The following is a 23013-nucleotide window of genomic DNA, read 5'->3' on the forward strand; positions in this document are numbered from 1 at the left end:
GATGGGTGTAGCGTAGCGAGACGCAGGATGGCGTGGATAGGTTGGAGAAGGGTGGAAGAGAGTAGATGTACGTGGGATGACGTGGGATGACGGATGAGTGGATGTAGAGGTGTGCCAGTGAGTAGCGAACAGCGAGTAGCGGCAGCGTTGGTACAGCGAATGGTCTGGTTTTGGCGTAATAACAGCTGGTTGACAGAATAGTTGGTGCTGCAAGAGAGTAATCGGTAGAGTAACGCGATAAGTATAACAGCCTGGTTAATCGTAGATTAAGAAGTAGTATAATTGGTAGCGTAACGATGTTAGCGATGTAATATTGTAATTAATAGCGTAACGATAGCGTAACGCAATAGGTAATAGCGTTAGTCATACAGCAGAAAGTGGAGTGACAAAGTAGCGAACAAAGTACGGGCAAAGTGTAGGTGTTTGGTAGCGTGATAAACGAACACGTGGTACACACGGTGCGAATAAAAATACGAGAGCTTAATGAATAGGTAGTGTAGCTGCAACAACGTAGAAAATAGAATAAGTTAATACGGAAGAATCGATTCGATCAGTTACCATGGAATGGGACGAATATTCTTGTTGCTCGATTAACGCAGCAAATAACAAAGCTTATGGCAAAGTCTGGCGGAGTAACTTGGATTTATCGGCGGTTTGTAACGATATTTGCACGAGCATCATTAAAGCAAATCGTTAGCAACAATTATATTCCCATCGTTTAATCGATGGAATTGGCAGCGTTCGGAAAATTACACGTGCAAAAAGCCCATTTAGCTTGATTTATCGAGATACGAACGTAACCAACGAGAACGATATTCACAGAGATATTTTATTAACGAATTGAAATCGATCGTTCGCCGATTCCCATCGATACAATTAAGATTCTTGTTTTTACCATTGGGCAAAAATATTAATGAAAAAATACACGCTGCTCAAAATTTCGAATGGATAGGATCGGAAGAGGGTTCGATGGTTGAGAACCACCACAACCTTCGCTGTCACTTCCAGAAGCCGCAACTGCTCCTTATCCGAGATCTACAAGTTACAAAATACATTAGTCCACCATAAGTAGAAACGCTCGGCGATCTTCGAACATCGGACAACCTTCTGTGCTGCTCGGTTTCTACAGGCTGATTCACATTGGATAATCGCGATTCAGCTCGATAATGATCACGAACTTGAACAAAAAAAGCACTAAATCCTGCTCCGTTAATGGGTGCGTCCTACTTCTGGGCTTGATACATTATCTTAAAGCAGTGATTTTCAACCTTTCTCCGTCTCACGGCACTCATAAACTAATTACTAAAATTGTACGGCACATCGAAAGAGATATAATATTTGCTTCGAGACACGGCATTCACATCCGATGGTCATTGTTGTTTTTATTTGACGATCTAAAGGAAAAGAGATCAGTGTCCTTGACCAAGTAGTCGGGTATTATACGTTTTAAAAATTCTTGCAGCATGAAAATTATGGTCTGAAAGGAATGTCTAAAAAAAAAAGAGAAAAGAAGAACGAAAAGGCAACATTTTGTGATATCCAATGAAATAATAATATCGAAAGTTGGAAGAAATAATTATTCGAAAATTATGTTTCGATGAAACATTTAATATTATAGAGCGTATATTCCGACGCTATTATCGCAAGACGAACAAAGAAACTATAAAACACTCGGGGGCGGAGATGCAACGATACGCGACATTGTTCGACCGATCTGGCCGCAAATTTCACCGTTTCTGCCTACGCAGGGGAACATTAAAGGTTTCCACGATCTAATGGAATTAAACTGACCTTTCGTTCGAACCGACCTTTCCACCATCTCGAGAACGCGTCCTACTCGTGCATCAGTTTCTACGTGCGCTTAACTTAGTTTAGACATGTACCACTGTATTCACAATTTCGACGAACAACTTTGTAAATAATACGCGGGAAATAAACCTGTCTACGTAACGTCGTCAATTTCTTATTTCGAAAATTCGAGATCTCCTCTCATTCCACGATATAAATGTTCCAAAATTAAACACAACCAAATTTATCTGGAATCTAATCCAAACTATTTCGACCATTTCGGACAACCGTTTAACGCTAGAACTACCACACCAGTTGACTGGTTTTACAATTTTATTCTAAAATTCCTACTTCGTGTTATATTTTTTTTCGCGATGTAACGACTTTCGCAACGATAACTAAAAGAATAGTATAATGAATTTTATTTTGTTTTTTATGTATTCAAACTGAAAATAATTTTGTATCAAGGCTACTTACACCAATACCAGTCAAAATAACTGGTTCTACGATTTTATAAATGTGTCAACCCTCGTTTAGGGATGATGGTCCAAGATGGATTAATAGTATCAAAACTGTATTACATAATATGGAATTGCTTCTGTAATAAATATAGAAATATTCTATCATTACGTATTTTTTAAAGACCAGTCCTTTTCACTGGTGTTGGTAGAAATAGCTTCGTGTCAACTATCGGTAATTCTAGTGTTAAGGATTGCAAAAAATGAAATTTCCGAATTCTCTTTCCATTAACAGCTAGTTTCTCGATTTTTCGTCCGCCCTTTCTCTTTCCATTCTTCTATATAATCTCCATGCTCGTATCTTTCAATAATACACCAATTTTCCAATCTTTCCTCCGTAATATCTAGATTCTCCGACTACGTACCTTAAATACTCGAGTCTTGTAAAAACTCTTCTCGGTTAATGCTTAAACTTTCCAATTCCAATCTTCGTTAATCCTCGAATCCTACGATTTACTCTTGACGAATAATCACTGGGACGCATAATCCACTGTTCGAAAGGAACAAACGAAAAAGATAGAAATAAAAAGAAGGCAGAAAATAAAGGCAGAAGATCCGTCTATAGTGCGGAGCGTAAATCGATCGAAATCCGACGACGACGAGGAACACGGTACGTTTGCGCGGAATAAAAGCGGCCTGGCGGTCGGTAATCACTCTGGAAAACAACGACGACGTCGCGGTTTTCGCGGCCGTGGTCGGTCTCGACGAGGGCGAATTGCACTCGAGTTTACACGTGGCTTCAGCGTAAACGCCGCGCCGCCACGGCCACGGGTGGGAGTTTAATTTGGAGCCGAATGGCTGGTCGAGCGGCGGGCAAACTCGCCGGAAAACCGCAGGTTGATCCACCGGATACTCGAAAATCCTTCGTGCGACCTGCTCGCCAACTTTCCTCCGCTCGTTACTCACCCCCGTAGAAATATTTCCTCCACCTCGAACAATATAATCCGATTCGTACCTCGTTCTACCTCTTTTTCGCCGTTTTTATCTTCTCTTTTGTACAGGCGCGCGTGTGTGCGCGCGTGCGTGTTTTTAATTTTTATTTTATCTCGTTGCGAGAAGGGACGAGGAATATGAAATAAATGAAAACGGAGGACCGGGAGTTTGGCGGTGAAAGAATCGAGAGCTGGGATTTTCGAAATTGTTACCAGAGATTGGATTTGTATCGGCGAATTTTGAAAAGTGGAACGCTATTGTCGAATAAAGAGTTAATTTGGAGTAGTTTCAATTGGATTTTTTCATCGAGCAGGATACGCGCATTCATCGATTATGGCATATGATTGATAGATTATCGATTTTGATTAAAACGCGATGTCTGGTATTTTCATAGGCGACAGACCATCTAAAATATCTGCGTTGCTTTAAACAATTGCATGGAGATGTAAACGACCGAACGTCTATGCATCGATGAGAGTCGATGAAGCGAAATTTAACTTGCCTTTGCTCGATTCTCGGAATTCTCTCGATAAAATCGCTCGATCTTATGGAAGGGAGAAATACAAACGAAAGGCTACTAACTACTGGCTGCGACCATTTAACGAAACTGACGATTGTTCTTTCGAAAAACAACGCGGATGTTTCACATGCTCCAGAACGCGTCGCGCGATGCACAAACGAAACGCTTCTGATCGAAAGGGTCGAACGATAGACTTGACGATAATGACGGTGACGATGTCTGTGAATACAAAGGAACGCGTGGATAAATTGTAAGGTAGAAAATATATTTTAAATGCTGAAGCGTAAGTACAAAGTTCGGAATATAATATGAGCTGATCCAGATCCGCAGGCTAGCAGTGTTACCCTATGACCGAAAACCCTGAGACCAACGTCGCTTATCTACTGTTTATGGTTTGCCTTCGACGCGGTCTTTCGTCTATAGGCTGTCGATGGCTTATCGATAACAATATCGTATAATAAAAATACATTAACCTCTTAACGCATAAATTTTTCTTCGATTTATTAGTATTTCGTATTAAAATTCCCAAGAGATGTCTATTCCATCTAAAATCCTACGCGAACAGAGAATTTAATTGTAAGCGAGAAGAAATTCTATCACGAATACAGTCTCGTACGTAAAAATCCTGATAGACATCTCTTCCTTTTTAAAATCGTATTTACGAGACATCGACTGCTGCTGGCTACCGTCACGGCCAGAAATTTCACAAAAGCCTGACGAGCAAGCTACGGCAAACAGTCCGAAACAGGTAGAAAGAACACGTACACGCATAAACGTGTTCCCAGGAGCCAGAGATATTTCGAAGGACGATCGTCCGATTGTTTAGACTCGATGGCTCTTGGTCAGGTTAGGCTACCTTCATCCTGATTCTCCGTCGTTCGTCCCTGTCTCTTCCTCTTCGTCCTTTCATTCTTGCATTCGATGCAACTCACGCTCCCTTTCCACCCTTCTCCGCCCACCCACCCTTTCGCCATATACTTTCTCTATCCCACGCTCAGGTGACCGTACATCCTCTTCGTTGCACGTCCACTTGCGTCCATGCGTTTCTTTTGTCTTTTCTTATTTCATCTCGCTTTATTTTTTTCGTCTGCAAGCCTCGCATACCTGACCGCCACGAGCGCGGCCCCGCTAGCGATGGCCATCCTTCCCCTCTTGCCCTTCCTGAGATTTATTATCAGCCGTTGAGCTTAAAGTTGAAGGTATAATCGTCGAAATAACGGCAGGAACGTGGCGGTAAGAATGATGATTACTTGGTATTAACTTCCTCTGCGATGAATTTATTTACAGGCAGGAAAAGGTGATTTTTTACAATTGTATTTATTTTACGTGTACTTGGCGGCATTAAACGAGACGGGTAATGATGGAACAATATAGCAAAGTATTTGAAATATTCGCTTCGTTTTGGCGTCGTCTTCGATGAGTCTGTTGTATTGAGTTGGCAATTAAGTGATCGCGGATTTTGTTATTACGTGGTATTGACAAAATCTGCGATCATTTAGTTGCCAACGATTGAGAAGAATAAATGACGCGAATGACGAATAATAATACAAGAAAAGAGTTGGCAATTAAGTGATCGCGGATTTTGTTATTACGTGGTATTGACAAAATCTGCGATCATTTAGTTGCCAACGATTGAGAAGAATAAATGACGCGAATGACGAATAACAATAGAAGAAAAGAGTTGGCAATTAAGTGATCGCGGATTTTGTTATTACGTGGTATTGACAAAATCTGCGATCATTTAGTTGCCAATGATTGAGAAGAATAAATGACGCGAATGACGAATAATAATAGAAGAAAACAGCGGGTAAAATTATACGTTTTTGTTATTACGTGGTATTAACAAAATCTGCGATCATTTAGTTGCCAATGATTGAGAAGAATAAATGACACAACTGACGAATAATAATAGAAGAAAACAGCGGGTAAAATTATACGTTTTTGTTATTACGTGGTATTGACAAAATCTGCGATCATTTAGTTGCCAACGATTGAGAAGAATAAATGACACGACTGACGAATAATAATAGAAAAAAACAACGAGTAAAATTATACGTCGATAAAAGATCCGAAGAAACGTCAAAGTAAAGCACTGTACGAGATGTGTTCGTGAACAAGTTTAGGTTCGTAACAAGTTCGTAAAAGAATCTCTAGGTAAAGGCACATCTTACGTATTACACATTGTTTTTCAAAAAAATCCGCTAATTTCTATTTTGAAAGATAAACTTCTATCGCCTTATCGTTATTACGATACTGATGAGAATACGATTAGTTCGTTCTTTGAAATCAAACGTAGACGCGTAAGTATGAATTTTAACGCAGAATTAACTTTTTTGCTTTCGTTGAAAAAGAAAGACGTAATTTTGATTTGAAGATTATGTCGATTTGCTAATCGTTACGAGAATCTCCGTTAGAACGTGGCTTTGTAACAGGATGGAAAAATTCGAAGCGTCTCAAAGCCATCGCTAGCAGTTGGCCCTGCCACGAAGAACAGGCCTGTGAACCGGCAGAATCGAAAAGAAGCAACTCGAAGGGAGATAGAGAATAAGAGAAAGAGACAAAGGGCTATCGTTGCATCGGTGACTATACGAACGATGCAATGGATGCAGTCGCGTCGAAGCGCAGCAAAAGGTTCACCTAGCGTTTATTGCACAGTCTGTCAATATTTTTTCACCCTTTTCCCCTGTCTGTCGTTGGCGAAAAGACTTCAAATCTTTTACATCCCCTTTCCGATACCACGAGAAGCATTAACGGACTTACGAAGAAAATTCCAATCGCTTTTGCATTTTCCTCGTGACGCAGCAATTTAATCATGGCAACTATGTTAGGAGATAATTATATTAAATACAATCCTTCTCTTGTACTCTTCAATTATCTTCTATATAAACAAAAAAAAGACCCTACAATGGTGTAAAAAAAAAGAAAAGGGAAGGACGAAGATGTAACATTATTTTTTCGCGTTCCAATCGACAATTTCATATTGCAATAAAATACATAATGAAACATTTAGAATCAACCACTTTAAATTCTTTTACAATCTTTTTTATTTTATGAAAGTTTATAGTCAATAATATCTTTTTTTTTTTAAATGGTGAACCAGGTATATAATATGCTTCTTACTAAAATGCACGTGTTTCTACGTTAGCGATCAACGTGCTATTACTAAACAAACAAAAAAAATGTGTGAATATCCAAAGCACAGTACTCGTTATATTTAGTGGGTGAAACAAATCCTGTAAGCTTCATTTCGTTAGTCTTGGCGATAAAAATAGGAATTTGCATAAACATACGTAGCCTGGGTATCAAAAAAGTAGTATCGATTGTTAAAGCGACTCGAAGGAAAAGGAAAACAAAATTCTCTAAAAATAACAAGATAAACAAGATCATACAACAAGATAAATAAAGTCTCGAGTAACAGCCAAGAAGTACCGAAATACCGATTGTTCGTAGAACCAAAAGAAAAGAAAAAAAAAGAAAAAGTGGAACCAAAGGCGAATAATCGAAGGGGGTAAATTATAACTGGTTGCTCATTCTCAGATAACTAATCTTGCTATCGCGACGATAAACGTGTCGAACAAGATAAGGGGTGAGCCGTAATTGAATCTTGGCGCGCCATTTCTTTGCGCGCCACTGTATTTACGACTCGAGTTATCAGTGGTAGTTTCGAAGAAAAGAAAAAAAAGTTACGACCGTAGACACGCGCAAGGTTGTTTGACTTTCTGATACGTTAAACGCCGGAGAATAATGGTCCCAGGGTAAAAAGAGAAGCTTCTGAAATGGAATGAGAGGTAGGAGGGGTGAAAAGACGTTGTAAGTTCAGTTTACGCGAGATTACGCCCATTAAATTTACGACATGAGCGAGATATTAGTAAGACCAAGCTGTCGCTTGTTAGCCAGTGAAAAATGGAACGTAACTGTTCCCCCTGCGGTGAGAGATAAGAGAAGGAAATTTGGAAATTAATAGAAAATTATAACGATCGGCAGAAAGATTGATACAACGTGGACGAGGATGTTTTAAGATAGAGAAAATATTTCTATTTGGAATATTTGAATCGTTGTTGATACGATACGAAAACTTCGCAATGCCAAAATACTGAAACCAACGACAGCTATGTTATAATTCCAATCCTATAATCGGCAAACATGAAAACTGCGCGTTACCGAACAAATAATTTCAAAAGCTATAAGCTCGGTTACAATTTACAAGAGTACACGATCAATCCCACAGTTCAAACTTCGCACGCAAACATTTCCACCCTCGGTTCACTCGTCAGACAAGTAACCAGAAATCAGAGGCCAGGTCGATAGGCAAACGAGCCAATTCAAAGACACCCTATCCCCGCGATCTCGTTTAAAACATCGATGTCGCGGGCCTCGATGGATGGTTTCGAGCATGAAGAAACGGCCGCCACGACTTTCTGAATGGCTGGGGGTGCGTGAAAAGAGTGGAAATAGCGGGGAGAGGGGATTACGCGGCGGGGATAGGAAGCAAAAAGAAGAAAAAAAAAAAAAAAGAAAACGAAGAAAGGATGAACGCAAAGGGTGAAAGGTGTCGGCTGGCTCTCGTCATCCAGACCAATCTACGAGCGTCAAAGGTGAAAATGATAAGCAACCAACGAATCAGCAAGCAGCACCTCCGCGAGAAACAAAGCTGTTTGAAAGATCCATGAACCACGTTGGAAAAGAACGTGTTGTCTCTCCCTTTCCTCTCTCGGTTCCTTTCTTCTATTTAGCCGCTGTTGAAACGGGTGTCTCCGAGTTTTAACCCTACCAATGGACTCTGCCCTCTTTACATTTTCACGTAGAAGCCTTCTTCCGTTTCCTTTTCTTATCTCTTACGCGAGAACGAAGAGCAGTGATTTGTTCGATGCCGCGTTTTCATATTTAATTCTCTTAGAGACTGAAACGTATTTCGATTCACGGAACATATGCGGCGAAACGTTGCGAAGAATTCTATAGAAGTTTCTATAAAAGCGTTAGGGGAAAGCTTTGATTCCGTTATAGCTGGCAAGTTATTAGGTGGTCCGGAAGTTTCTTTCGTTTTATAAGGAAATAATGGATGCACATTTTCCATTTTATATTATTTTATCGAATTACGTATGATCCATTTTGTTCTATCGAAATAAAGATCACAACGTTCGACAGATTAGGTTTCATATTTGTATAAAGACGCATCGTTGTAAAAGACGGATCTGTAAAGGACAGACACTTTTCGGATAACCTAATAAAATTAGGATCGTTGCAAACGTATAACTCGTTTTACAAAACCATAAATACCCAACGTTTTACAAATTCGTAAATTGATAATATCGGGTTCTAGAAGATCTACGACTTATTATCGGTATAGATGAGATTCAAGATGACAAGTTCAATTTGATGATTTGACGCGTTGTAGAAAAAAAATGTAGGAAGGTATTTTTCAGTTTTGATTAGAAATTTAATTGAGAATTAAACACGAGTAAAAGCAAAGTGTTTCTTTAGCCGTTTGTTTTCCTCAATTAACAACGAACCGCTGCACGCTGAGTTATTGCTAATAAATTTGGCGGCAAGACTGTCCGCGGTAATTCTAACGCTAGCGCGACTCTACCTCTCTCCGGTTTTCTCATTCGAATCGCCGTGAAACTTCAGCCCAGGCCCGTTAATTCGACCGTACGGAATGCAACGAACGTCGGAACGTCAAATAAATTTCCACGCGTTGGGCCACAAGCCTTTTGCATATTTTTCAACCGGATCTCCACTATCATCGCCGTACAACGTGAAAGAAAATGAAACAAGTCGTCAAAGGTAATACTATCGATATATTGTATTCGATTAAAAGTATCGACGAAGCGAATGCTCCACTGCAATGGAATTCCTAAAATTAAAACCTTATCGTTTAGAATCTCGGAAATTAGAATTCCATTTCTCTGTAATTTCTCCTATCTCTTAAAATATCGAAAGCTAGAATTCTGCTTCTATTTATCCACAAAATATTTGAAAATTTTTAACATTCCAATGATCCTACCTTTTTGGTGATTTCAAGAGTGCGCGTTTATTTTTTGTAATTCCATTTCTAAAATTTCATTTCCATCCTAAGAATCAGCAAAAACTTTCTTAGGAGAAAATCGTTAAAAATCTGTAAAGTCAGATCGAAGGATTTCAAAGTTGAGATCCATCGTTTGAAGCTTCTACGATAAATAAGTTTTATTACATTTTCCCCTAAAATAAAAGTTCCGTTTTAATGGAATTTTTAAAAGTTCTATTCAAATAGAAGAAAAATTCTATCCTAACGACGCTAATTTCTGTCGGATGCACCGATAAAAACTGGACGAAGTAAGAATGATGGTGAATCAGGTTCGAGGAAAGCTACCCTCTTGTGTGTTCGACTCAGGTATTCTCTTACCAGAGACTCTTTACTTTGCTCTTTTCATTCGGTCTGCAGACTTTGAGAAAGACGTCGAGCGAAATGTTTCGTTCGGGATGATTACTTGCTCACGCTTGGAAGAAAAGGGAAGTAAGGAAGTCTGACAAGACGGAGCCTCCCATTGATGGTTACTTTCGAGCGCACGAGATCCGTTTTATTGCTACTTTTGCGTGTATCTTCGTGGTCGATGCCAGTGGTCGAGTTAAACCAATGTTTGAGCATATTCATCATGTTCCATCCTTTTATTCGGAATAGGAAGTAATATATTCTCATCTTGGTTTCCAAGAAAGCTTCATCTATGGTACAGTTAATTTACCTTCAAATTTTTTATTATTAAAGAACGATGGATTCTTTGTAAATCTCGTTAAGAATTTTTATACGAATTTTCTTAGTTAAGAATTTCTCTTACGATCTTTCTCTATCAATGTGATAGGTAAACTGAAAATAATAATAAATAATGATGTTCGAAAGATTGAAAGAGATCCAACGCTGTTAAGAATTGTGGATCTTTGGTGCCGAAATAATGTTGAAGGAACATTGAATATACACTGGGGTGTAATATTAAAATAATAATATATTTATTACAAGAAGGATTTCTCACATATTCTTCGATTCACACTTGCACGCGTCTCCGCACTTTCTTTATACTTTTCCAGATGCTTCTAAACCACTGCCGCTTACACACATGTATCCACACACTAATACTCACATACCAGTAACTCTAATACGCATTTAACCCAGTCCAGCACGGAAAATTATACATATCTCAACACACCTTAATTTTTCGTGCTGCATATTCATTTCCTTTTTATAAGTCAATCAAACCATTCTTAAAATTAATCTAAAATTTTAAAATTTGTTTCTTCCTAGAGCCTTAGTTAAAATATCAGCTACATTATTTTCTGAATCTACTTTTACAATGTCAATCTCTTTATTCTCGTAACTTTCATTCACAAAATGGAAATGAACTTCAATGTATTTAGAATTTTTAGTTAAGTTTCCAAATTTTGATATCGCAATCGCTCCAGAATTATCTTCGTAAATTTTTATTGGTGCCTCGAACAACTAGTCGCGCTTTCTTACGGTTATCAGATTTATTTGTATATATCCATTTCAAATCTAATACCTTTTTGTCTTTTGGTTTCTCTACTAATTGCCAGGTCTCATTTTTGAGGAAGAATTTCAAGGAAACAATTGTGTTACGTCGAGTAACACTCTCCTCCACCGGATCACATACCGCGGGCAGGCTGGCAACCAGAAGTCCATACATTGTCGCGGCGCGCCTTCAATGTCGTGTTTCTAACCGTCGCCAGCGGTCCGCCGGCGTCGTATATCAATACAATGTATCGACGAGCGGATGGTTGCCGTCTGGCCGCGAGTTCCAAAAACTTCGATTGAGATCTGTTTGATTTTACGTGTTCACTGGCGCGTGCGGTGGAGTGATCCTAGGGTGGTGGGGGTTGTCTCCCCGAAAGACAAAAGAATCGGTCCAAGACAGTCTTTTCTCCATCAAGCATTCTAACTCATCAGTCGCATTCGAACAGTCAAATAAATCAGTCTCAGGCAAAAACGCTAATCATACGATCGCATACAAGTCAGTCGTATTTTACAAGGTCTCACTCGAACATTCTATCCGTAACTTCCGATACGATTAGAACCAATACTTTATGTACAAGTTGTAAGTGATAATCTGATATATATATATTTATATTTATATCAGATTATCACTTACAACTATTATATATATCATATTATATATATATTATATATTACATATATTACAATATATTATATATATATTATATATATACAACATATATTATATATATCAGATTATATATATATATTTTTTATATTATTATTATATATATATATTATTATATATATATATATATATATATTTATATCAGATTATCACTTACTTCAGAATATATATATATATTCTACTACTGTAGAATACAATTGCATTCATTGAACCACCCCGGTTATCCTAATCGAAACACGGGGAGCGACTATTTCGCGGCGTCGATTTGCTGAATCGTAGCGAGAATTTACGCCTCTCGCTGACGCGTTCCCTCAAGACCGCGTCTCTCCGCGAACAGTCGTAACAAATTGTAAACTTCATCTTTTGATTTCAAAGTATAAGTCAATGCGCATTTACTGTAGTCGTCTATAAATGTTAAGAAATATTTAGATCTATCAAACCCGGTATTTTTATGAGGTCCATTTAAATCGGTATGTACTAATTCTAAAATCTCGCGTGCTCTGCTACGGTTATTTTGGAAGGGTAAATTGTGCATTTTATTTTGGATACATGTACCACATTTTAATTGTACTTGCTCAAAATTTTCTGGCATTCCCTCAACTAATTTTTTCTTACACATTGTATCTAAATAATTAAAGTTTACATGCCCTAAGATCCTGTGAAATTTTTACTACTTACTTTATAACTACTTATTTTATATAAACCATGATCTTTGAATGCGATCCCTATCAACTTTCTGTATTCGTTATACATCTTTTTTTTTTTATTTTATTTTGGTTTTTTTACAATTTGTCCTTATGGACATTTGGTAAAGTGTTATATCTTATTGGTGAAAAAAAAATAAAATAAAAATAAATATAGCATGTGGGTGGGCCAGCTTCGTTTTTTCTAAGTTATATCTTTTATGTGTTATACATCTTTGAAGTATTTCCTGCTAAGACTATCCTATTTTCATTCGTTACTCTCGCATAGCTAACCAAGTTATTATGCATTTCTTTCACATAAAATACATTAGACATTATGATTTTAATACTCCTTTTGTTTACTTCAAAGTAAGTTAAAATTTTTCCGACTTTTGTTCCTTTTAGAATTCTACCGTCTCCCAACTTTACATTTATCGGGTTTTTTAAATTTTCGTATTCAACAAAATAAGAGTCATCGTTCACAATGTGATCTGAACATCCACTATCCAATATCCAATCTATTTTTCGCGTATCGCTAGTATATACCGTAATTTCATTCTTACTATTTTCTCGCTCTACTCTCGTTAGGAAAGATCCAATTTCTTGGTCGTCGTAGTCCTCGTTGTATGAATAATTTGCATCGTGTTGACTTGCCCCGTTGTAGCGTTGTTGCCCGCCTCTGCCTTGTCCTCGTTGACCATATCCTCGTCCTCTTCGGCCAAAACCTCGTCCGCCGCGACCCCTGTTCTACTGCGGCTGATACGCACCTCCTCGCCGTTGCGCTCCTCCGTTGTTTCCGCCATTGTTTCCGCTTCTGCACGTGTTTGTACAATTTCTTGCCATGTGGCCGTACGTTCCACAGCCATATAGCACTTTATGTCCTTTTTTTCAGCTGTGAATACATTTGACCTCGTCCTGTCATTTTCCTTCTTGCTACGCGTTTCCCACATTGTAATTTTATTTTTTAAAAATTCACACGTTCGATCACTTTCTTTCACTGGGTCGATTAAGTCACCAATATAGCTCACTGATTCCGGTAGTGTTTTCAGCATGTAGCCGAATTTTTCACGTTCACTTACGTTTGCACCAGCACTCTTTAATTCATTTATCGTTTATTCAAATTCCGTGAAAAATGAACTTGATTCTTCAAAGTCTTTCAGCCTCATCATGTCTAGTCTACTTCTTATGCAGATTTGCAATGCTTATTTAACCCAGTCCAGCACGGAAAATTATACATATCTGAACAAACGCTTTTCGCGTTTACAACCATAAATAATGTAGAAACTTAAAATATCAACGAATAGAAATTTGTCGTGCGACTTAAGTAAGATGAATAATTTTTGAAAAATATCGATCGAAAGCTTGTAACGTGGAAAGCTAAAATGATACAGAAACGTAAAATAAAAATAAACAGACATCAGGCTGAGGGAACGTAAATCAACGTATGTAATTTTAGAAAACTATAGCCGAGACCCAACACTTTACACGTTTGCAACCCAAGACGCCATAAAAAGAAAGCAAACGAAGCGTATGGTGAACGAACACGAAAGTGATTTCGAGGTAGCACATAAAAATCGGTATGCAAAGTACTCGAGCCAGCGAGAAAAGAATTAAGATATCCCCTTTTGGCGACGTCAGACGTTCGATGTTCCATCGAAACTGGCTTCTGGACAAAATTATGCAAGAATGTCGACACGATCCAACGTTGGATCGCGTTGGAAACACTTGGGACAAGACGGGGTTTCCATCGGCCCGAGTAATTGAAATTAGAAGGTATGCGCCGATTTCGACGTTCACGAACGAGGAGGAATGTTCGGGCGGAATAATAAAATCTTGCCCTCGATACACTTTACAGAAACGAAGAAAAATTCCAGTTTGTACTTGCAATCGAGTACTTGGAAAGTTTGGAAATGTTCGAAGATGGAAGCCATGGAAAAATGAAAATAGCATGGGAAAGAAATTTGAGAAAATTATTCGATTTCTTTAAATCGTGTAAAATTATATTTGGAAGTAGTAGAGAATTTTAGTTTTTCGAAATTATTACTGTAGTGTTTCGAGTGTTTTGAGCGATAGAGTTCTTTGAATCGCGTGAAATTATAATATCTAGAAATCCTGGAAAATTTTAGAGCTTTTGCAGATTATTATTCTAGAGTTTGAATGATTAATATTCTATAAACCTGGGTGGAAATTATTAAATTTTAATCGTGACATATTACGTTTGAAGGTAGAGAAGAATTTTAAATTATAGAGATTGTTATTTCACAGGTTCGCTAGTCGCTTTTCCAATTTTCCTGGCTGCTTTGCCAATTTTTGTTATATACTCCGATTAAATATTCTACAGTGTTCCACTCTATTTTTTAAATATTAAACGTTGCGTCAATGAAATAATTTTATAACAGTTTGATAAAAGGATTACGATGAAATTTTTAATTAACTTTTTTCTAACTTCCTTATTATCAAAAGAAAAAATTCGAATAGGAAGAAAGTTTCTTAATCACTCACCACCGAACACATAAAAGATATAACTTAGAAAAAACGAAGCTGGCACCCCGCTGGGGGTAGCCGCCCACATGCTATATTTATTTTTTATTTTTTATTTTTTTTTCTTCACCAACAAGATATAACACTTTACCAAATGTCCATAAGGATAAATTGTAAAATAACCAAAATAAAATTAAAAAAAAAAAAAAAACTCACCACCGAATTTACAAATACTTACACTTAGATCCTCCATACCGTAAGTTCGTCTAAGTACTTACCTGAAACAAAAAAAAGAGCGTATTACAATTCGCTTGAAATGAACGAACTTCCACAGACATTCCCCTTAAAATATATAAAATATATATCCCCTTTCGATAATGACGAATTTATTGAGACTCGGGGATGATCGTTATTTTCTACTTTACAATTACATTCTTTTAAAAATACGTGTAAATTTTGGAAACGAGACGATGTTAGAAAATAAATTTCAAATGTCTGTGGCTACAATGGCACTTTATGGAATGGTATTTTAAATAAACGAAAACTTACTTACTTTTCACAGGATATATTTTAACAACAAAATTACAAATAAATCGAGGATGATCTTTATTTTCCATTTTACAATTACGTTCTTTTAAAAATACGTGTAAATTTTGGAAACGAGACGATGTTAGAAAATAAATTTCAAATACCTATGGCTATAATGGCACTTTATGGCACTTTATTTTAATTCAGCGGGAACTTTCTAAAATTTTAACAAAATTGCGAATAAATCAAATTTATCCTGTCGAAAATTAGAATAATTTGTAGAAGCCGATACGCAACGATAAAGTAAGAAAACCGAGGTGTCTCTATACTTGTGAACGCCAGGATATGCGTGTGTATTCCTCGAGTAAAAAAAGAACTATTTAAAATCAAGAGTAAAAATAGTCGGCTCTAGTTCCCAAAATCTTGACAACTCTATGAAAGAGCTGTCTCGCCTAAGCAGCCCCCCCAAAGAAGAAAACAAGCCCAAGGAACACGAGCCACAGGCATCGAATCTCTCCTCGCGCGATTTAATATTTATAAAATCCCTGGAGCGTGGCACACTTGACCCAGAAAATCCTCGGAAAGATAAAAATCGAAGGAGTTAGCCGGTGAAAAGGACCGGAATGTCCTTCTGGATGAAAGAGAGGTAAACTTGGTAACGGGGCACCAGGTGGAAAGAAAGACAGAGAAAGATGGATGGGAACGACGACGAAAAGGGGCAGTTGGTCCACGTGGTTTAGGTTAGGTTTTAGGTCATGCTCGAAAGAGAGAGAAGAAGAGAAACGGGACACCACGTTGAAAAGAAAGAAAGAGAGAGAGAGAGAGAGAGAAGGAAGCGAAGAAATTGTAAAAAGAAGCAAAGGCGAAAAAGGGGTCTGCACGGTTGAATCGACCGACACTTGAGAAACTCGGAGCCACTTGCCGCTCCTTGACCTTATGTACTTTACTTTACGCCGCTTTTCAGGCCTGGGCCATCTCCGTAAAGGCTGGATAGAAGAAGAAATTGTCGGACGAAAGGGAAACCACGGAGGAAAGCTAGTTCGTGTACAACACGTGCGAGTTATGGTTTACTTCTCGACCTCGATGTTGATTTCGTCGAGCAAAGTTTGCTGGGAGTTTTAAAACAGGTGTTTAAAATCTTTTTCTTTTTACTTTTTTTTTTTTTCTTTTTCTTTTTTTCGGTAATCGCTACGAGGAAGCAAGATGACATTTTCGTCGGTACTTCGAACGTGGAGCGGCGCGAAAAGTCTTCCTGGTTGAACATGTTCGTTGCGTCATTTGCTCGTCGATAGGTTCGTGAACAATATCAGCTTTCAAGGATGAAAGTGATACCGTGTTTTTCGTGCTGGGAATGTGGATCACTTCGGAGGGATATGTTGCGGGATAGAAAGGTTTCCGTCCCAGGATAGATTTTAGCCTCGTAAAACGCACGGATTATCCGCTCCAGATGGAAAAATCCAGATTGTCCGATCTTTGATAGACCTAAGTTATTTTCACTTTGAATAGAATCGTGATAGATCGACGCCACATTAGCGAAGCGAGATTAATTGGAATTCTTATCAGAAAGATGACTAAATTTACTCCGTGTACATGGCATTGAATTTGGATTATTCTAGCCGCGAAGAAATATGATTTTCCACTGTCAAAATCTGTAACTGAAAGAGAGTATGTAATCCTAAAAATAACGTTGAATCTATTAATCCTTTGATCTATAAAATTTCTGATACTTTTCTCTTTACCTTCCGAAACTTTTTGAACGGCGAAAATGATTTAATCCTTTCATAATTAAAAGGATCACATTTCCGTGACAATATTCTACATAGTTTACCTGTTCAATTGTTCAATTGTGGCACGGTTAAGTGACAACGTATATTTATGACACGGATAGTCTATCGAATCGATGAACAAAATGAATATACATATCGACGTGGCAAAAAGCGGGAAACCAAGTGGAAAGGTGTCGGATTTGAATGTCAGTGATTGCGATCAGTTGCTGGCGTTTCTACGGCCGCGGTGTATCGTGTCTCAAGTACTGTAATCCGCACTCGATGGCCTGCGAAACACAGGCTCCGTATGAATAAGTAAGCGATTTAACGCTCCGCGATTCGCCGTGCTCGCCCCGACCAATCTGTTCGACCGATTACTCGCGTCGTTCGTTCGTTTCGCGGCTGGTTTCGCGATCGATCACCGCGAACTTCGCTCGAGCTAACTGAAGCGCGATGGAGAACACGGCGTGTCTCGTCGATTGGCAAGGAAAAAAAAGAAAGGCGATCGGTGAAGAGATAGGGGACGAAGTTAATTCTTTGTGTGATAGAGAGAATTGCTAATTGATTACAGTTATTTGCTTTAATTGGAATTTTGATCGTTTTGCTGGTTACAACGGCATCACAAGCCATTTCATTGCAATTGATCCGATCACGATCAAAGACTAATCATGTATTATTATAATCGTTTTCGTATTTCGTTTTACAAGTAATCGTGTGATTTTTCATACGAGAGGACTTTTTTATTCTTACAAAATCTTAAAAATATCGCTCGTTATAATATTACGATATCGAAGATACCGATGTCTATTTTAAGCGAAATTGTATTTAACTTTTTGAATAAAATTATCTTAAAGTATAAACTCAATGATATTCGTTATTCATCACATTTGTGCGAAATTACATAAATATAGATCAAATTTCTTTTCATTCGTCTATTTATTTAAACTGATTGACCCCTTTTTTTACGCATAGACGAAATATCGCGGTATATAATTTATACTTCAAATAGTCGCCTAATTATCTGATCCTCATCGCACAACTATTTGTACATTGGATTTGAAAGATGACGAAAGGGTGGCGAAAGAAATTTAAATTATCGTTAAATGCGTTCGCTAAATTTATCAGTCTGTTAACAACGTTGGAATGTTGGGAATTCTTTTAAATCCTCGCCGTAAGACAAGAAAATGTTTGTAGTCTGAAAGGATATTGAATCAACTTACGCGTCTAATAAAGATAGCTAGCGGTTAATTAAAACAAGCTGAGATAAAAATATCTGAAAAGAATAATTTACGTGGAACGAAGAAGGAGGAAAGAGGACTCCGGGAAGGAATGACTCAATGGGATGGAAATCGAAGTTCGAATAGGGCAACGAATCGTATCGAACACGCGGCCCAGATGGTCGTTCATTCACAGCCGCTTACTTTCAGACACCTATCCAACACCGTTTATGTATTTTCTGCGTCTAACCGACTGGAAAGCAATAAAATCCATCCGATGTCCAGCGAACAATTGTTTCCGCGGTCAACCCGACATCTTCTCGAACCTTATTTTCCACGAAAAATGCGATCTGGGACAAATTTGAAAATAGAAGAGAATAGAATTAGCATTGGAAGAATAGAGCATGTCACGAAACTACGGAAGAATACAGCAAAGATTTCTTGAGGCTTGACTTTGCGTGTCTTGAGACTGTTTCGTTTTCATAATTTCGAAATTGGCAAGGAACTGAATTTTGAACGGAGTAAAAGCACCTGTGAAAAGAATCCCTGAACATTATTCGTTTATTGTCCGTCTTTATTCTGGTATTTTCTTCCTTCAAGTCTTTCCTTCGTTATTATCGTGAACCGCGGAATATAATGGCCATTCTGGCATATGTTTTCTACGATGTGCAAATGGTTGCAGATTCAAGGAGTCAACAGTTTACAAAGGTCTGAACGAAACTTCTATTTCTTTCTGTTATTCGTGATACTTCGTTTAAACACCAAATTCGTCGATAAATGTAACACACCGTAAGAAGGTACACTCTTTTTAACACTTTGACTGCCACGGTGGTCATCGGTGGTCGCAACGCTTCATTTCTTAGGATTGTAAAAATTGTTTGAAAATTGACAGTTAGGGCATTTTGAATATAACCGATAAATAGAAGATACTTTGAAATAAAAAGTGCCCCATTGAACGATTAAACATTTTTATTAAAACATCAATAAAGAAGAAAAAAATGAGAACAAATCTTGCATCTACCGGTGCACTGTGTTTGCATCCGTATCTTTGAGGAGTAATCTACGAATATTATTATAAACACACCTCAGAAAATAATCTTAAATGCTACTTTATAATCATATAATTGAAGTTAGAAGCGTGCGCATACCTTACTGTTATCTATAGAACGAGCAAATACCGTTTACCAATATCTTCTACACGTTTCAACGATATATTCCGCACGTTTTGCTTACGACGAAACAACGAATGCGAATGGTTTGTTGAAATAAACGAAGCCCTGTTATAATATGTCGCTATCGACTGTTAGCAAGGCGCCACGGTGGTCACCCGTGACCATCAATAAGATAAACGATCCATTGGGGAAGAATATTGTCTTACATCGTCAATTTATTATTATTTTGCCATTATATGCTTTGAATAATAAAAATACTCCCGCGGCGTCCTGAGCGAAACACGTGACTTCGGTGTGGCAGTCAAAGTGTTAATCTCAGAATTCTCAAATCTGAAAAAGAATTGGTGAAATTTTCACAGTACGTACGCGCGAACGAACATCCATCCAACACACGTGCATTTTCATTCTACTACATATTCTACTATTTCCCGCAAACAACATGAAACACGTGACTTCGGCGTGGCAGTCAAAGTGTTAATCTCAGAATTCCCAAATCTGAAAAAGAATTGGTGAAATTTTCACAGTACGTTCGCGCGAACAAACATCCATCCAACACACGTGCACTTTCATTCTACTACATATTCTACTATTGCCCGCAAGCAGCTCCTCTTCGTTTCCCTTCAACATTTTCTAATCTAATTTCCCGTTCACCATGGTTCGAGGCGATTGGATTACCACATGGGTCAACGCAGTGGGCTTTAACCTCATAAACACGAACGCACGAATGGAACTGTAATAGCCGCGGCGGTTCCGTAATTCAAAGAACAACTTTATTTCACTGCCATTCGACACACCGGTACACGGTTTGTTGCCACTCCAAGACCAGCAATGAACTCGAGAACGCGAATAAAAAGTTCCAGCCGATAAGTGCGCGGAACGGGGACACGATCGACGCGACTGTCATGGTGCAACTGGAAGAATCGTGCACGCGTCGTCGAGCGGAAACGCGTCCATTGTGCCAACGTCTCGAGGTACTAATGTGTTTCCATTGTCGAGCATCTTTCTGACCCCGTGTCACGGCGGCGTCTGCTAATCTTTCCACTACGAAAGATCGTCGGAGAACGAGAAGCTGAGAAACTTGGGCGAAAAGTTTGCAGATAGCGCGGTTCCGCGTCTCTCGCAGACATTTTCCACGCTTAAGTAAACGAACTTGGTTGCTTAATACATAGATATATATCTTAATGGATGAACTGCAGAAGCAAAGTGGCTGATGTCGAAGAAATAATAGTACAGGAGAAGTTACTGGGCGCGTTACCGTTAATCTTTAACGAATATCACGGATAAAATTACACTTTATGCAAATTTTATTTCCATATAATCGTACTGATACCATGGAATAGGTTATTATTTATTATAATCTAAATTCGGATAGCGCGAGATAAAAGCAAGATATTAAATTTATGCAGATCGTAATTGGATTAGAGTTTGTCGAAATTACCGGCGGAATAACAAATTTGTTATTTCTCGAACGCTCGTACAACATTCCATGAATATCTGTGCAGCGATAAATACTAAATCAATCGAACAATCTCCATTCTATATCGTATAAATATTTACGATCTCTGTTCAAAGATATCAGTTTTTATTTCAACGAAGGTAAATTCGCTAGGTTCACTGTGATAATAATAATATAAAATAAATAATATAAAAGAAATAATAAGAAGAAAATCACTGAGAAATCGTCAAATCGATTCTTCGTTCATGAAAGATCATTGAAGAAAATCGCTACTCGAACAGAGTTGGGAAACACTGAGCTGAAGGTAACGCCGCCATCAAATATTCTTCCACCAAAGACGAAGATTTAAAAACCTTGAAAAAGCAAGATCCCCTGCTGCACATCGCGTTGGAGACACTCTTGCAACTTGCAACTGGGGATGTCGTTTTGTGTCTGCGTATCGCGTGAACCGTGGATGAAAAAGAGCATCGTGAATCAGTGACGCCAGGCGTTATATTTGCCCCGGTGGAAGGGCCGCAAAAACCGACCGCACCTCGATAAGAATCTCCTAACTCCAGCGGGCCGCGTTTTTGCCAACGCCACTTGACGTCCCGTGCGAACGCTGCCGGAGAACGTTACTGCTGATTCACGTTCACTGCCACGTTTTCCTCGAGTAAACGAACTAATCTTGAGAGCCTACTCTTTAAGGAGTACTTCCCTCACATTATTACCACTCCGTTCGCAATACTTCTTCTTTCTGTATTTCTTCAATTAAACCACCATTGAATTGCGCCATATTTTCTGCAAGATGTTTTATTGAAATTTAAAGAAATTCCTTTCTCTACCGCGTTTCTTTTCGTCCGAACCGAAGAAGAGTCGATTGAATTTCATGATCCACGTTGAAAAATCTACCGTGAATTATCTATCAGATGGAAGGAATAACAAGATATTTAATTTTATTTCAGTTTTATCGTCATTTAGGGCATTTCATTCGGCAAATTGATACTGTGCCGTTTAAACGTGCACTGTACGAGTAAATAAATGCTCTTCGATATGAACGAGAATGAGTTCCTATTTTATAAATAAAATTCTTATTTTGTAATTAGCGACATTAAAGTAAATTATTGGGTTTAGATTATTGGGTTAAGATTCGTATCAAAACGAATTTACATAAATATATTTCTCCTAAACTAATATTACTGATATTACTAGACGTTGATTCTAAGAGAAAAGTGTCTTTCGTCTGGAATCGAAGCAGCATTCAATTTCTAAACTTTCGAAAAACGAGCAAATGGAATTTTAGAGGAAAATTTAAGAACATTGTTCACGTTGATACTGCATGGTTGGGAGCGAGCCACTGATAAGGATCAAGCCGCAGGATATAATTCGCCGCAAAACGGACAACGTGTTGCGGAGCTTGCGCGATTCCGCTTTTAAAGCCGTATCTGCGGAGTTAACGTGACGGGATCGCCGAGAAAGGAACGCGGAGCGTACCTAAGCTCTATCTTTTATCTGCTATCCGCCTCGGTACGACCGCACGAACCGGCGATAAAGAAAGGTGAACAGCTTGTACTCGGATCTTTTCGTAGAAGCTGGAAAATTTTAATCGACGAATCCGAAGCTCCAGCTACTTTATCCGGAATATCATTTTCTTTGAAAGATACTTCGAACGAGATATCAATGAAATTAACGCAACGTTAAATTCCCTGCATGTAAAGCATCGTTTCTTCGAAATTTAAATTTATTCGCTCGATATTACAAATCACATTAAGGAAGAAGAAATTTCCTCTAAATTAAAGCGTAA

General features: G+C 38.2%; 1 protein-coding gene across 1 annotated transcript in view; it reads right to left on the reverse strand.

Annotated features, from left to right (window-relative positions):
• Nucleotides 1-23013, reverse strand: part of LOC132906265 (glypican-4) — a 137193-nt gene that overhangs the window by 55388 nt on the left and 58792 nt on the right. The window lies entirely within an intron of this gene.

The sequence above is a fragment of the Bombus pascuorum genome, chromosome 4 (genome assembly GCF_905332965.1).
Source record: "Bombus pascuorum chromosome 4, iyBomPasc1.1, whole genome shotgun sequence".
Taxonomy (NCBI): Eukaryota; Metazoa; Arthropoda; class Insecta; order Hymenoptera; family Apidae; genus Bombus; species Bombus pascuorum.